The 18,515-nt window shown below is 37.7% G+C and overlaps 1 protein-coding gene across 1 annotated transcript in view; it reads right to left on the bottom strand.

The window, feature by feature from the left end:
• The window catches only part of ppp1r16b (protein phosphatase 1, regulatory subunit 16B), a 63,669-nt gene extending 58,499 nt beyond the window's left edge, over window positions 1-5,170 (bottom strand). Inside the window, exon 1 of the mRNA XM_048198656.1 lies at window positions 5,020-5,170. The gene's annotated coding sequence lies outside the window, so the exon portion shown is untranslated. The remainder of the gene's footprint in view (window positions 1-5,019) is intronic.
• Window positions 5,171-18,515: the final 13,345 nt, after the last annotated feature.

Here is an 18,515-nt window from a genome sequence, read left to right as displayed (position 1 = left end):
TTAGCAAATCGAGGGAACGGGATAGTGAATAGTGCACACGATGTAGAAAGTCGAGGGAACGGGATAGTGAATAGTGCACACGATTTAGCAAATCGAGGAAACGGGATAGTAAATAGTGCGCACGATTTAGCAAATCGAGGAAACGGAATAGTAAATAGTGCGCACGATTTAGCAAATCGAGGGAACGGGATAGTGAATTGTGCGCACGGTTTAGCAAATCGAGGAAACAGAATAGTAAATAGTGTGCACGGTTTAGCAAATCGAGGGAACGGGATAGTAAATAGTGCGCACAATTTTGCAAATCAAGGGAACGAATTAGTACATAGTGCGCACAATTTAGCAAATCGAGGGAACGGGATAGTAAATAGTGCGCATGATTTTGCAAATCGAGGGAACGGAATAGTAAATTGTGCGCACTATTTAGCAAATCAAGGGAACAAAATAGTAAGTCGTCCGCAGGATTTAGTAAATTGAGGGAACGAAATAAACTTTTTTTTCTTGCATGTCCTACTTCATAGCTTTGAAACAATCTGTATTGCATGAAGAGCTATAGAAATAAAGCTGACTGTCTTGACAATTACTGACATTTGTGTTGCATTGCAAAAATCAGAGGTAGAAACTGCAGCACTGCATCATCTACATGCACTGACACACACAGTGTCTTAATCTGATCCGCCCATGTTAAGCTGTAAACCGCGGTGTAAACAGGTCTGTACTCAGATTAAAGCAGAACACTGTAAACTCGGGTCACTGTGAAACTGAACGTCTCCAGGCAAACACAGATTATGCAGCCGCAGGTGTTTATGGACCGTTTAGAAAACAGCTTTTGATGTCAATCACGGCGTGTGGAACATATTAATTCATAAAGACGACGTCTGTTTTACCCAGCCATCCTGCTGTTAATATTGCATGAGTAACAATCTCATTTCTGCTGCTGGAATTATTCAACAGCACAAGCTTGCACACCAACACCAAATCAAAACACTAACACACATGCATGCAAATGAACACTCCCAAATCAACAACATCAGAGGGATCAGCATGGGACATTTTCACATGGCAACTTCTTACATCAAGCACACTAATAATTAACTAAAGACGCGTTCGCAACACACTTAAAAAAATAATTTTACGATACTGTTCAGTTTATTTAAAAAAAACAAAAATCATTAAACACCATTGTATTAGGTTTCTCAATTCTATTGTGTCAAACTGACTTGAAACAGTTGCGTTTTGGCTCAACTCAATATTTTCATTTTGAAAGAACATGTTTCAATTAAGTAGGCCAAAAATAACATTTGATGCTTGTTCACTTTACTTAAGTAAATTAAGTTAATGCAACATGATTCTTTTCAACCACTTAATCCATTTGAGTTGAGAGTGCATAAATGATTTTAGTTGAGTTAAAATAGCATTATTGAAACTAGAAACAGGATTTCCCTTTCCCATCATCCCATCAAAATTACGAATGTTAACCTGATTCAAGTAAATGGCATTGAATTAACCTTATGTAATAAACTTAAGTTCAGTGAAATAAACAATGTTAATTAAATGCAACATAACCCAGTTATGTGGAACCTGTTGACATATATATTTTTTTTTGAGTGCAAGACGAATACTAGTTTAAAACCGAACAGATGTTAATCTGTTCAGATCGACAAAAACATTTGCATGTCGTCAATTTGACATTTTTTAACGGAAATTGTTCTAATCTCTATCGCACTGCGAAGAAAACTGGCAAAACAATAGGTTTCACACTTTTGGTCACGTTACATAAAACTACGCTCGAGTATTTTACTAAGCGACAGTGAACCGCAGAGTAAGAATCCGGACAGCCGAAAATCTGAACAGCTGTTTGAAAACATGTAAATACTGTTTGATTTCCTTTCTTGTCTGTCATGAGTGGGTGTCAGAAACTGAAAGTTACGTAGCGCTTTGTGTCAAAGTGTAGCCGAGATATTTTTGCTTTTCTAAAGTGCCATATACGGTCTAAGACAGGGCCGTAACCACCGTAGACATAGAGGGGGACAAGTCCCCCTAATAATTAGAAATGGCCTAGAATTAGACCTACAATTTCCTTCACTATTCTGTTTCTTTATGCTTTATTAAAAAAAATTGGTCACCCCCAATGTTCAAGACATGGTTACGGCCTTGGTCTAAGAGTGAATCTGCATTTTCGTTCAGTTGTAGACAAATCAGACCAACATTTGTTTCAAAGTCTGACTTGCGAACTAGCGATAGACCTTTACTTAAAGGATTAATTCGCTTTCAAATTAAAATTTTCTGATAATTTACTCACCCCCATGTCATCCAAGATGTCTTTCTTTCTTCAGTCGAAAAGAAATTAAGGTTTTTGATGAAAACATTCCAGGATTTTTCTCTATATAGTGGACTTCAATGGGCACCAAACGGTTGAAGGTCAAAATTACAGTTTCAGTGCAGCTTCAAAGAGCTTTAAACGATACCAGACGAGGAATAAGGGTCTTATCTAGCGAAACGATCGGTCATTTTCGAAAAAAATACAACCATTTATGCTTTATAAACACAAAATATCGCCTTGCACGTGCTTACGCTTTCTGCATTCTTCAAAAAGCTTACGCCATATGTCCTACGCCTTCCCTATTCTACTTACGGAAAAAAACGAAACTGGCACCGCGTTCATTCTGTAAGAAGAATAGGGAAGGTGTAGGACACACAGCTTAAGCAAGCGGAATGCGGAAACGGGAAGTACGTTCAAGGCGATATTTTGTGTTTATAAAGCATAAACGGTTGTATTTTTTTCGAAAATGACCAATCATTTCGCTAGATAAGACCCTTATTCCTCGTCCGGTATCATTTAAAGCTCTTTGAAGCTGCACTGAAACTGTAATTTTGACCTTCATCCGTCTGGAGTCCACTATATGGAGAAAAATCCTGGAATGTTTTCATCAAAAACCTTAATTTCTTTTCGACTGAAGAAAGAAAGACATGAACATTTTGGATGACATGGGGGTGAGTAAATTATCTGGAAAAGTTTATTTTAAAATGGACTAATCCTTTAAGTATTGTGATGTACATCTGAGTGGTTCTATGCATCGGTTGTTGATTGGCTGTTGAGATCTGGGTGTGGCACTCAAAAATGGAGGTGATGAGCTTGCCGTCGATTGTAAGAAAGGGGCGGGGTTTAAGTCCAACATACATCGCCAGAGAGTAGTCTGTCATTTCACAAGAAGAAATTGCAAGGTCAAAAATGTAAAATAAGCATGTATAAATCATTCCCAATAAGCTCAATGCATTTAGAAAAAAGATGAATTTACATTTTGTGCCTACTTTAAAATGGGGCGACGTCTGCAGAAGGGAAGATAAAATCTGTCTGACAGCTGACAGCGTGTATGCATGCATTCAAGACAGCGCCGTAGGTAGACACGCCATGACAGAACACTGTCAAGCGGATCAGAAAGGCAGAACGAAACTCTTCCTCCAGCAGCTGAAGGGTGTGGATCTGCTTCAATCACACACACATGTACCTGAACACTTCATGAAGCATTTAAAGGTCACAAAAACTCTCACAAATGCACCTGATCAAAAGAGAAGCTCAAATGCCACTGAAGCCTTGCTGTTTAAAGGACAGCGTCTTCAACAGGGTGTACAATCGTGACCAGACATCTCAATCTAGAATACATTCTTGAGCGAGGTTATCTGTCTCTATAGGCATTCAATATTCAACAAATGTTGAATTATTGTTAATATGCATTTCATTTTTCCAGGAGCTCATTGCTTCTACCTTCAGTTAAACTGCTAACAGTGATTGTAAATTAATTGCCTAAATTATTACATTATTTGCTAACTGCATTCTTTAAATTGTAATGTTGACATGCATTCTCTGTAAAGCTGCTTTGAAACGATATGTAACGTGAAAAGCGCTATAGAAATAAATGTGAATTGAATTGAATATTAAATAAATGCAAAGTAATCCATTAATAACCCAAAGCCGTTAAGTGTACAAGTTTATTAAGAGGAAAAGGAAACTGCAGCTGATGTAAATGATAAACAGATTAAAAAAACAAAACAAAAAAAACATTATTTCAGTCTTTCTACTTTAAATTTTAATGTTTAAGTCAACGTGTTTTATTGTAATTATTATTTGTTTAATTTACTAGCAATTTTCTGATGAAAATTGATTCAAAGTAAATCTCTTCAGTGATTTGTTTGGATGTCAAGGGGGGTCAGAATCTCTCGACGGATTATTTTCTTTGAGAAATAATGAATCATGGATGATTTGAACTTAAAGAGTCTCTTTCACTAAGAAAAGGGTGGGAAAAACACGGTTTTGGGTCATTATTAGGTATTTTTTGAAGTATCATCTAAATGTCATTAAGATCAAGCATTTATATAAAACATACCATTATATTACCACCCTACTTTTTAACTATGTTTACATTCCACAAATGTTTTAAATGGAAACTAGTCGAGTTTTGAATGATAGCTGTCAAACATATTTAAATAACGGTAACTTTACTGAGGTAATAGCGAACAAACCATTTAATATTAAAGATATTATTAACAATATTATTTTTTACAAAACTATAACACAGTTCGACGTTACAAAAAAAAAAAACGCGTCGCGTCAGAACGTATAGAGGACAGAAATAACTGTCGCCCATTCCAATATCGATTTATTGATTTATCAGCGATCGATGCGCATACAGACAGACGACATCACCCCGACTGCGACCCAACTTGACCAACAACTCAAACCAAACACATTCAGAAACACTGCTGAAGCCGCATCGCCCGTAAATGCCGCAGTAGAAAGTACACGAGCAAAACGAGCCGTTTAACGGACACAAGCGCCGACAAAGTTGCTGAGGAGCGAGAGGAGGCGGCTGGAACGACCTCCCTTCCTCCCTCCCGTGTCTGACTCCGACAGCCGCCGATGAGGCGACAAGCCCGCGTTGTTTTCTTTCCAACAGTTCCTGCAGAGATTCGCGGGGAAATAAGTTTTAGCGGCAGAATCCATGGTGACGTGTGCTTACTTACCGCGCGCCGAAAGCCGTTATATTCCAAATGTATATCGCGGGAAAGTGCGCTGATGTGTGGCGCGAGAAGTGAAGGACGCTGTAGAGCTCGAGCTTCAGTCTGAAGTCACTCCTTCCGGGCGGGGCCAAAAACAGCGGCTCAATTCACTCACATCCTACAGGAAATTACTTTCATCTTCTTCACATATCTGTCTGCTGCTGTTGTTGTTGTTTTTAAAGTCACCGTGAAATCAAAATTGACCACTCTTATTTTTTTATGGAGTACTGCAGTGTTTATTAATAAATAATTCTTTCTTTTTTTTATTCATGTCCTCTCACTGGTTTATGAGGCTCTTTGAAGACGAAATGGCTTGCTGGAATTATTTTTTAAAAACACAGACTGAATTTTCTCGGATTAATTTTAAATTCAGCAAGCAGCATTAACAAAACAATCAAACACCACTGAAAATCAAATTATAGTTAATAAACTTACAAAAATCAATCCAGAATAATTTTGTAGGCTATAAGGACAGTTCAAAAATATATTAAAGGTGCCATAGAACGCTTTTTCACAAGATGTAATATAAGTCTAAGATGTCCCCTGAATGTGTCTGTGAAGTTTCAGCTCAAAATACCCCTTAGATTTTTTTTATTCATTTTTTTTAACTGCCTATTTTGGGGCATCATTAAATATGCGCCGATTCAACGCGCGTCCCCTTTAAATGCTCGCGCTCCCCGCCCCCGAGCTCGCAACTCTATAATACATTGCATAAACAAAGTTCACACAGCTAATATAACCCTCAAAATAGATCTTTACAAAGTGTTCATCATGCAGCATACCCGATTATGTAAGTATAGTATTTATTTGGATATTTACATTTGATTCTGAATGAGTTTGATAGTAGCTAGGCTGCGGCTAACGGATCTAGAGCTAACATTACACACTGTTGGAGAGATTTATAAAGAATGAAGTTGTGTTTATGAATTATACAGACTGCAAGTGTTTAATAATGACAATAACAACATGACTCTGATCTCCGTGAATACAATAAGAAACGATGGTAATTTTAACCACATTTAACAGTACATTATCAACATGCTAACGAAACATTTAGAAAGACAATTTACAAATATCACTAAAAATATCATGATATCATGGATCATGTCAGTTATTATTGCCCCATCTGCCATTTTTCGCTATTGTCCTTGCTTGCTTACCTGCATAAAGTCTGATGATTCAGCTGTGCACAGATCCAGACGTTAATACTGGCTGCCCTTGTGTAATGCCTTGAACATGGGCTGGCATATGCAAATATTGGGGGCGTACATATTAATGATCCCGACTGTTGCTTCACATTCGGTGTTATGATGAGATTCACCTGTTCTTCGAAGGTCTTTTAAACAAATGAGATTTACATAAGAAGGAGGAAACAATGGTGTTTGAGACTCACTGTATGTCATTTCCATGTACTGAACTCTTGTTATTCAACTATGCCAAGGTAAATTCAATTTTCAATTCTATGGCACCTTTAAACTCTCTTCTCTGATGACTTGTTTACTGGCACGAGGGCGGGGCAATCTGTCACTCACATGAGATCCACCAATAGCAAACCACAACCATCCAATCAATTCACCACGGACAAAATCAAGCCCCGCCCTACATTTGTTCTTGTTCGAGAAGCCGTTTCACTCGGATATACGTCACAATAGAGAAGAATTATTGTTAACATTTAATCTGTGCAGCCCAACGAGTCTCAAAACGCAAAATGTGCCATTCCCATACCTAAAATGCATATTTTACAGTCACTGTTATGGAAAATAAAAACCACTATATTGTAGCGATCACAAAACTTAACATCTACCACAGTTTTATCATTGGTAGAATATAAAATATTTAAATGCAAGCATTTCAGTCAAATATAATTTATGCAATTGACATTATATTAACCTGCGGGGGGGGAAATCAGCCTGCAGAAACTGTTTAAAAGTATTCCAATTCCGCAGGAAAACTGCAGACTTGGCAACAAAAAGCAAAAGCAAATTGTGTCTATATCTCATTTAAACCTTTGACCTATGTACTCATTCTACTGATGAAAGTACTATGATTTCAGAACCTACAACAGTATTTTTTGTAAACTATTATTTATTTAAAGATATTTAAAAATGTTAATTGTTCATCCTAACAACAACCCAGAACTTCCTAGTAACAACAACAACACAGAACTCTCTACCAACACCCTAGCAACAACCCAAAACTCCCTTGCAAAATCCTAGCAACAATCCATAACTCCCTAGCAACATCCTAGCAACAACTCAAAACTCCCTAGCAACACCTTAGCAACAACCTAGAACTCCCTTGCAATACACTAGCAACAACAACCCAGAACTCCATTGCAACACCTCAGCAACAGCCCAGAACTCCCTAGCAACATCTTAGCAACAACCTCCCTTGCAACACCCTAGCAACAACCCAGAATTCCCTTGCAACACCCTAGCAACCCCTCAGAACACATCATGACAACAGGTTTTGTTCAGTGAAGCGCCACTCAGAAAGTGTCCAAATGTAGTTAAAGTTATTTAAAGATATTTGAAAATGGTAATTGTTTTTTTTTTTTTTTTTTTTATATGTGTATTTTATATGTGTATATCATTATTTTGCTTTTAAATAGATTTTTAAAGTCAAAGTCTGACACTATGATATTTAATATGCAACTTTTTAAAAACACAGAATAACTGTACAGTAACCTAAATTAACTTTTTGATTAAGCGGTGAAATCTGCCCCATTAAATTGATTTCCAGGGACACTGATTAAGCTTTTATAAACAACATTTTGTAATATACAAGCAATGCGTTTATATAAAACAGGCTTGAGACCCTTTAAAGTTATTAGTGTGTATCGAAATGAAAAAGATGCAATATGGAAAACTGCATTTGATATTCTACTGGTCTCGCCGCATATCCTAAAAAACTAGGTCAGCACTGTGTGTTTGACTGAGAGACGCAGGCGTGTGTGAGTGTGAGTGTGTGTGTGTTTCACATCCTCTCAAGATGGTGACTGAGTGTGTCTCTCATCCAGTCTAGAGCTCTGTGCATGTTTGATAAGCATCATCATCATCATCATCATCATCCGTCTCCTCCACTTCTGCTGTATAATGTGCATGTCACAGACAGACGGTTTCCCCGCAGAGAGAGAGAGAGAGAGAGAGAGAGGGTAGGGAGAGACACTAGTGATTATGGGATACATACACGCTGGTTCTTATTTGAGAAGCAAGCCATACGAATATTGAAAGAGCATGAAAATAATAATGTTAGTTCATCATGCCTGTAACACCTTGGTTTGTCTGCTTACAGTGCGCTATTTCTGGGACAGGCGTAATATCTCAACCTGCTATCTGAAACTAGAGACACACACGTTTCCTCATACAGTCATGAATTCTGCTCTTGTTTTTCGCTGCATGTAACATTGGAATTCCTGCAGGCTTCTGTATCCATAATGCTGCAAATCATCCCATCACCTGCTTCTCTAACAGTTGCTTTGCTCCGTATCGATTTGTTCTGCAGGCTGAACAGGCCTGTGAGGGTCCAAATGTGCACTTCATCAAGGCGTCCCATCGAGACCTTCAGCATGTCAGTGTGTCTTAAATCATGTCCATCTGCTTAAGCACCCTCCACACAATCCATTACATATCGATTAGAGCCGCATCGATTGCAATTATGCACATGCTTGTATTCTACTAGTGATGATGGTAAATTGAGTTATGTCTGCACAGAAGTACTGTGGATCGTAAACTACACTAAAAGCTTCGTCAATCACAATCTTCGACCTTTAACCACACTAATCTTTCTTTCTGTTTTCCTTCATTTGATTTAAGTCTCATCAGAACATGAACACTTGACTGAGAGCGCAACAACAACATGAACTTGATTCAGCTTCGACACAAGCTCTTTGTCAGGTCGACTCAGCCATCATGATGCTGTGCAATGTGTGTGTGGAGAGAATATGAATAGTTAAAGAGGATTTTAAAAGCTCCTCTCGCAGATGTCCGGAGCTCCTCAGAGATGCTCTCGGTTTCTGTCTGTCAGACTTCACGCAACTCTGAGCATGTTTTGAAAGGTTTTTGGGTTTTTCTGTAAAATCAGACCCAGCAGTGGTAAACTCTCATGAATAAAACACCAGAGCAATGGAGTCGAAGCCAACTGCAGCAACACGTAGTGAACAACAGCTTGCTATTGAAGTCTTCATTCAAGATGCCTAATCCATAATCTCATAATGCTTGTTAGATTTTATAAGCTCAACAAACAGCTTTCTTTAAACACCTCTGACCACGTCTGCAAAGTTAGGACCTGTAAGCAGCTGAACATGTTTACATTTGCAATTAAGCATTTGGCAGACGTTTTTATCCTACTGATTTCAAAGTAAACATTTTATCAGTTCTTACATTCCCTGGAAATCAAACCAATGCTCTACTGTTTGAGCTACAGGAATGAACTCCCAAACAACAACCCAGAACTCCCTATCAACAACTTAGAACTCCTTAGCAGCACCCTAGCAACAACTCAGAACTCCATTGCCACACCCTAGAAAAAACCCAGAACTCCCTTGCAACACCCTAGAAACAACCCAGAACTCCCTTGCAACACCCTAGAAACAACCCATAACTCCTTAGCAACACCATAGAAACATTCCAGAATTCCCTAGCAACAACTCAAAACTCCATAACAATACCCTAGCAACAACTTAGAACTCCTTAGCAGCACCCTAGCAACAACTCAGAACTCCATTGCCACACCCTAGCAACAACCCAGAACTCCCTTGCAACACCCTAGCAACAACCCATAACTCCTTAGTAACACCATAGAAACATTCCAGAACTCCCTAGCAACAACTCAAAACTCCATAACAATACCCTAGCAACAACTTAGAACTCCTTAGCAGCACCCTAGCAACAACTCAGAACTCCATTGCCACACCCTAGCAACAACCCAGAACTCCCTTGCAACACCCTAGCAACAACCCATAACTCCTTAGTAACACCATAGAAACATTCCAGAACTCCCTAGCAACAACTCAAAACTCCATAACAATACCCTAGCAACAACTTAGAACTCCTTAGCAGCACCCTAGCAACAACTCAGAACTCCATTGCCACACCCTAGAAAAAACCCAGAACTCCCTTGCAACACCCTAGAAACAACCCAGAACTCCCTTGCAACACCCTAGAAACAACCCATAACTCCTTAGCAACACCATAGAAACATTCCAGAATTCCCTAGCAACAACTCAAAACTCCATAACAATACCCTAGCAACAACTTAGAACTCCTTAGCAGCACCCTAGCAACAACTCAGAACTCCATTGCCACACCCTAGCAACAACCCAGAACTCCCTTGCAACACCCTAGCAACAACCCATAACTCCTTAGTAACACCATAGAAACATTCCAGAACTCCCTAGCAACAACTCAAAACTCCATAACAATACCCTAGCAACAACTTAGAACTCCTTAGCAGCACCCTAGCAACAACTCAGAACTCCATTGCCACACCCTAGCAACAACCCAGAACTCCCTAGCAACAACCCAGAACTTCCTTGCAACACCCTAGCAACAACCCAGAACTCCTTAGCAGCACCCTAAAAACAATCCAGAAATCCCTTGCAACAACTCAAAACTCCATAACAATACCCTAGCAACACCCTAGCATCAACCCAGAACTCCCTAGCAACATCCTAGAAACAACTTAGAACTCCTTACCAACACTGTAGCAACAACCCATAACTCCTTAGCAACACTCTAGCAACATCTTGGAACTCCTTAGCATCATCCTAACAACAACTCAAATCTCCCTAGCAACACCTTAGCATGAACCCAGACCTCCCTTGCAACACCCCAGCAACAACCCAGAACTCCCTAGCAATATCCTAGCAACAACTCAAAACTGCCTTGCAACACCTTAGCAACAACTCAGAACTCCCTAGCAACATGCTAGCAACACCCCACAACTCTGTAGCAACTAGCAAGAACCCAGAACCCCCTAGCAACACCCCTGAACTCCCAAGCATCATCCTAACAATAACACAAAACCCCCTAGCAACAACCTAGAACTCTCTTGCAACACCCTAGCAACAACCCATAACTCTCTAGCAACAACTCAAAACTCACAAGCAACACCTTAGCAACAACCCAGAACTCCCTATCAAGAACCCAGAACTCTCTTGCAACACCCTAGCAACAACTCAAAACTCTGTAGCAACTAGCAAGAACCCAGACCTCCCTTGCAACACCCTAGCAACAACCCAGAACTCCCTAGCAACAACTAAAAACTCTGTAGCAACTAGCAAGAACCCAGAACTCCCTAGCACCACCCCTGAACTCCCAAGCATTGTCCTAACAATAACACAAAACCCCCTAGCAACAACCTAGAACTCTCTTGCAACACCCTAGCAATAACCCATAACTCCCTAGCAACAACTCAAAACTCCCAAGCAACACCTTAGCAACAACCCAGAACTCCTCAGCAACAACCCAGAACTCCCTATCAAGAACCCAGAACTCTCTTGCAACACCCTAGCAACAACTCAAAACTCTGTAGCAACTAGCAAGAACCCAGACCTCCCTTGCAACACCCTAGCAACAACCCAGAACTCCCTAGCAACAACTCAAAACTTTGTAGCAACTAGCAAGAACCCAGAACTCCCTAGCAACACCCCTGAACTCCTAAGCATCATCCTAACAACACAAAACTCCCTAACAACAACCTAGAACTCCCTTGCAGCACCCTAGCAACAACCCATAACTCCCTAGCAACAACCTAGAACTCCCTTGCAGCACCCTAGCAACAACCCATAACTCCTCAGCAACAACCCAGAACTCCCTATCAAGAACCCAGAACTCTCTTGCAACACCCTAGCAACAACCCAGAACTCCCTAGCAACAACTCAAAACTCTGTAGGAACTAGCAAGAACCCAGACCTCCCTTGCAACACCCTAGCAACAACCCAGAACTCCCTAGCAACAACTCAAAACTCTGTAGCAACTAGCAACAACCCAGAACTCCCTAGCAACAACTCAAAACTCTGTAGCAACTAGCAAGAACCCAGAACTCCCTAGCAACACCCCTGAACTCCCAAGCATCATCCTAACAACAACACAAAACTCCCTTGCAACACCCTAGCAACAACCCATAACTCTTTTAACACTTTAATTCACGTCAGTTGAGCAGAAAATGCAAGAAAATAAGCTCTGATATTCACATTTTACAAAGTTAAATTTCAGGGATTGTGTGAAAAACACAGCGTTATTTGTGATAATACTATAAGGCGTGGAGTTCAGCTGCCCGTGGATTAATTTCAATAAACTTTAAATGAGACTTGAAATACTGACCCCTAATAACTTTTATTGAGCAGAGTGAGGAGAGCAACACCACGCACTCGCGCGCGCACTCTTCCTCCCACATCATCCTCTCTCTCCGGGGACTCACTCAACACCAAAATAAAAGTCCTTGACAAAACCATGCAGAAAAACAATACAATGAATATTAAACAAAAGAAACTTCACAATATTATCTGTTGATATGAAAGCACTGTGATACAGTGACGGTGTTGATCTTCAGACCCGGTGTGTGGAGAAATCAGGAATCAGCTGTTCCTGTGATCATCATCAGCGACTCGAACCTTCTTCTGTCTTTCATTAGTCTTCAGATTCTCAGCACAGGACGGCTGTTGTTACTGATGTCGATCAGAACCTCCTCATTCAGCTAAAGACAAACTGTTAATCAGTCAATTACTGCTGTGAGACTAATCAATCTCTCTCAAATGACCTCATCAGGAGGAACATCTGAGCTTCTGACTGCAGTGAAACACAGATTTGTTCTTTCAAAGCACTGAAGGAAACATTACCGGTGAACTCATTTTCTGTCTGTCACTTCCATGACCCTCATATTGATGCAAGTGTTTGACTGGAGCAGATCCTGAACTTTAAAATCAACAGCGCCACCTGGTGCTTCATATCGGTTACTGCACACACATAGTGTAAATTAAACAGATGGAGCTTTATTTTTATTTATTTTTAAGATAATTCAATGCAGTTTTTATATATTTTTTAACATAAAAGTGATATGAGAGACATAAAACGAGCACAGCTATGGTTGTGTGTTTTCACACCTACAGAAAACATTAAAATCATCTTTATTATCTAACTATTATCTAAGCTAGAGTAAATATATTGACACTTAAATAGATAAATCCAAACTAATAAACTTGTACTAGTTAGCACTTCTTTGTATTTATTCAGGGAGCACTTCATTAACATTATTTTTTGACAGTATTTGTTTCCTTAAAATGTCTATTTATTTATTTATTTTTCACGAATGTTGACTTAATATGTACATAATCTTCACAAAAAGCAAAACAGGTCTTAATATATTTGCATACATTAAAAAGATGGATATTTTAGGACAAGGGCGCCACCTTCAGGCATGAATATCAAACCACACACACACACACAACAGTTTTTTTTACAATCACTTAAAAAAACACAGAGTTGATGACAATGTAGAAGTACAGTAATCACTCCTGTTCTGTTTTGAACATTGCATTTGATGTTTTACAGTCTTTTCTTTTCTATTTCATAGCTAATTATTTTTGCTTTGGTTCAAATAAACCTATGTTGTGATTGTACTGTTTTGCATCGATATATTACAAACTTTGTTCAATGATTCCACTGTGTCTGTAGTATTCTCCCTACTGCAGTACTTTTACAGAGATGTATTTACTGTACATGCAGTACCATAACGAAACCTGTATTTTGTTCTACAATATTTAATGATTGTACGAACAATGGCAATGTGAAACTATCGGTTGCTTGTGTGTGGGTGATCTATAGTTATGTTTCAATGGTATTTCACAGTAAATTTGTGTTTTGAACCAATGATTGTGCAAGATTTCTTTAAAGATGTGAATGCACAATGCAATGTTTTGAACATTAGACAGCCTGTGTTACAAGTGATAACCGTTTTGTGTCTAAAGTTGTGAAAAATGACATCAAGCTTCTGAAAATAGTAGCAAAGTGATTGTAAAAAAACTGTAAATGTTGAAGTTGTGTTTTATTGTTTACTTTTATGAAGTTAGGTCAAAGTATTTCAAATTTTGGATAAAATGTCTTTCTGATTTCCTCATAGTGAGGGCAGCTGGTGAGGAAGTGTTGCTCTGTGTCCAGTACGGGCAGCGGTTCTGTCTGTATCTGCCCGTCTCTACAGTCAGCGTGTGATTTCTCAGTCTGTACCTCGTCATTCTTCTTCTTACAGTTTTTTCCAGTTGCTAACAAGCATTGTTCAATACCGAAACCACATTTTCAAAACTCTTCACACAGTCTGCAAAACAGAAGTCAATGCAGACCAAACTGTGAACCATTTTTCATTGCTTTCAGACAAAATGCATTCAGTGAGCACACTTTTCAAAATTCAGGAACTCTTTTCCCATTCGTACTCCACAACATGCAAAATACTATGTATTTTCAGCACATTTTTCTAATGCTAACACAATGCATTCAAAATGATTAAAAACACATTCAAAACAGAATGATGGCAAATTCCAAGCATTTATGCAGTAATTATTTTAAAATATTCTCAATGTTATAGCCAAAAATTAAAAAAAATAATCATTACAAGCTAATTACAATTTTAGCTGAAATTCCACCCACTCCAATGCAAGAGAGAGAACAGACTAGAACCATCACTGTAATTCACTGTAATGAACAACTGCACATGTTGTTACAGTAATGTGTAGAATGTATTATTTTAATTAATTAATTATTTTATTTTATTTTATTTTATTTTATTTTATTTTATTTTATTTTATTTTATTTTATTTTATTTTCATTGCAGCCCTGGAGTTTTTTCCCTCTTTTTTCAACTTTTGGTTATAATTTTCATGTACTATATTCATATAAAAAAATGAAATTTTGATTACAGTTTTTTACAGACGCTAGGACACATTTCTCAATACTTAGGTCACTTTTGCAAAACTCTTCACACAGTGAGCACAACAGAAGTCTATGTGGGCTAAACTGAGGATAAATTATCATTGCTTTGGCACAAAATGCATTCAATGACTACATCTCTCAAATTTCATGAATTCTTTTCTCACTCAGACACAACAACTGCCAAAACTCTGTGTACGTACAGGCCAATTTGCACATGCTTACATACTGCTTTCAAAACTGTTAAACTTATGTTCAAAACAATAACATAATACAAAACTGAATAAGAGCAATTTGCTACATTCCTACAGTAATATTTTAATGAAATATATTTTAAATCTTAAAATTAAATGCTATAAATCAATTGAATTGTATCTGTATCAGTGGATGGTGTGTATACAAATTCTTGTATTTTGGAATTATAAAAAATTATAAAAATAAATAAACAACATAAAATATTGACGAATTCTGCATCATGTCTGATTCATTCCAGTTACATATATTGCAGTGAATTATAAACAGAGTTATGTCCTTGTTTTACACATGTATAATGCTACATGTTGTTAGTGTTTTTTAGATCATTGTTTTGTGGGTGACAAAGTGTGTTTGTCGGCTGTCAACCTTTGCAGTGTTCTGGAAGAATGAGTTGATTTGAGACCTGAATGAAGTGTTTTGGTAGTTGTAGTGCATTTTGGATGTGAAATGAACTGCTTTGCCAAGCTGAAAGTTGGTTAGGAGAACTGTGTGAAGAGTTTTGCAAAAGTGACCTAAGTATTGAGAAATAGCGTCTGTAAAAACCTGTAATTTCTGATTCATTCGTGTTACAAATGCTTTCAATAAAGTGAAATTGTGTTACAGTATTCTATATGAAGAACTGATTTATGTGGAAAATCATTGAATCTTTAAAAAAGAAAAGTTCATCAATTATGTCATGCTTCCTGTTGTTAGTGTTTTTGAATGAAATGTGTGTTTTCTGAATGAGTGTTATGTTGGTCTGAGTGAGTTTTGTAGGTGAAATTACAGTTTTTTACAGACGCTAGGACACATTTCTCAATACTTAGGTCACTTTTGCAAAACTCTTCACACAGTTCTCCTAACCAACTTTCAGCTTGGCAAAGCAGTTCATTTCACATTCAAAATGCACTACAACTACCAAAACACTTCATTCAGGTCTCAAATCAACTCATTCTTCCAGAACACTAGCAAAGGTTGACAGCCGACAAACACACTTTGTCACCCACAAAACAATGACCTGAAAAACACTAACAACATGTAGCATTATACAATGTTTTCTTGTGTAAAACAAGGACATAACTCTGTTTATAATTCACTGCAATATATGTTACTGGAATGAATCAGACATGATGCAGAATTCGTCAACATTTTATGTCGTTTATTTATTTTTATTTTTTTGCACTGAGTAATTCCAAAATACAAGAATTTGTATACACACCATCCACTGATACAGATACAATTCAATTGTTTTTATAGCATTTAATTTTAAGATTTAAAATATATTTCATTAAAATATTACTGTAGGAATGTAGCAAATTGCTGTCTTATTCAGTTTTGTATTATGTTATTGTTTTGAACATAAGTTTAACAGTTTTGAAAACAGTATGTAAGCATGTGATTAATTTTTTTATTTTTTTTATTTATTTTATTTTATTTTATTTTTTTTTTTTATTTTATTTTTTTTTTTTATTTTATTTTATTTTATTTTATTTTTTTTATTATTTTATTTTTTTTTTTTTTTTATTTTATTTTATTTTATTTATTTTATTTTATTTTATTTTATTTTATTTTATTTTATTTTATTTTATTTTATTTTATTTTATTTTATTTTATTTTTTTATTTTATTTTATTTTATTTTATTTTATTTTATTTTATTTTATTTTATTTTATTTTATTTTATTTTATTTTATTTTATTTATTTTATTTTATTTTATTTTATTTTATTTTATTTTATTTTATTTTATTGCAGACCTGGAGTTTTTTCCCTCTTTTTTCACCTTTTGGTTATAATTTCTGATTCATTCGTGTTACAAATGCTTTCAGTTTTGAAAATGTGGTTTCGGTATTGAACAATGCTTGTTAGGGTATTGGCCTAATTCTGCCCTGCATGCGTTGTTCGGTGCGTTCCTCTGGACTCTCAGGATGCTCTTACAGAACTCGGCATGCAGGGCTTCTGTTGGGGTTTTGTCCCATTTGTCAAATTCTTGGTTCAGGAGAGGACCCCAAACTTCACTGCCATATAGTGCAATCGGCTCTATGACTGACTGGAATATTTTTAGCCAGATTCTGACTGGTATTTCAATTTGGATTGATTTTTTGATGGCATAGAAGGCCCTTCTTGCTTCCTCTTTCAGTTCATTCACAGCCAAATTTAGCTTTCCAGTTGCACTTATTTTCAGCCCGAGGTATGAGTAACTTGTGGCATGATCATCTGTGGTCGTACCAAGGGTGAAATTGTGTTTCTTTCCCTGACATCTAGAACAGAAGGACAGGATAAAACGATCAGTTTCTGTATGATTTATCATGTTTCATCTCTGAGTTTATTTCTGTTTCTGATCTCATTCATATTACAGAATCACCGTCTCTAATCTCTTCAGCATGAAACAGAAGTGTTTATTACTCAATCCAGAGTTCACAGACGCAGACTGTGACGGATAAGTTTGTCTGAGAAGGTTCCCAGTTTCACCTCCGCCTCAGTCATCACGGATCAACTATTGAATAATTTCCCTCTCAGCCGCTGAATGAGGCTAATCCATGAGTTGATAATATTATGCTGAAACAATCCAGCAGAGATTTGTTAAAAATAGCCCTGTTGAAACAGAGTCTTTATGTAACAAAACCTGCCGGTGAGTTTATATCAGCACAGACTCTCATCTGAAGCTGGATTCACGTGCAGGACTGAGGTGGAGCGCAGCCAACAGCGCAGGTGACAGATGCGTCGGACGGGACTCAAATGCGGGAGAAATCCAGTTAGATGTCCTGATTACAGTAATACACACACGACAGGCCGAATATCACGCACTGAACTCTAAATAGATCCTGTATCTGTTTCTGAAATGATTGAATTCAGATCAAACTGTGCTGCTGTTGGTGTTTCCTTCAGGAAAATGCAAATCTAGTTCATGATTGACACACTGAAACACACACAGATCCTCCTTCTGTCCTCATCAGATGAACACAGTTTTTCTTGCATCTTAATGGATCACAGGAGCATCAGGATGTGTGTGTGTGTGTGTGTGTGTGTGTACTATGCTGAGGGTTACCATAGTAACAGTGTGTGTGTGAGAGAGAGAGAGAGAGAGAGAGAGGGTTGTGGCCTCAAAGCTTCATCAAGGTCTGAGCAGGAACAATGGAAGGAAACAGCCATGCAGCAACACACACACACACACACACACACATGCACACAAACACACTAACACACACACTCTTTTTCTCTCACACACACACAAACGCACACTCACACAAATACACACATACACACACTCTCTTGCTCTCTCTGTCTCACACACACAAACACACACACA

The sequence above is a fragment of the Megalobrama amblycephala genome, linkage group LG8, assembly GCF_018812025.1.
Source record: "Megalobrama amblycephala isolate DHTTF-2021 linkage group LG8, ASM1881202v1, whole genome shotgun sequence".
NCBI lineage: Eukaryota > Metazoa > Chordata > Actinopteri > Cypriniformes > Xenocyprididae > Megalobrama > Megalobrama amblycephala.
The sequence above is the reverse complement of the archived record's forward strand: the minus strand, read 5'-3'. Positions and strand labels throughout refer to the sequence as shown.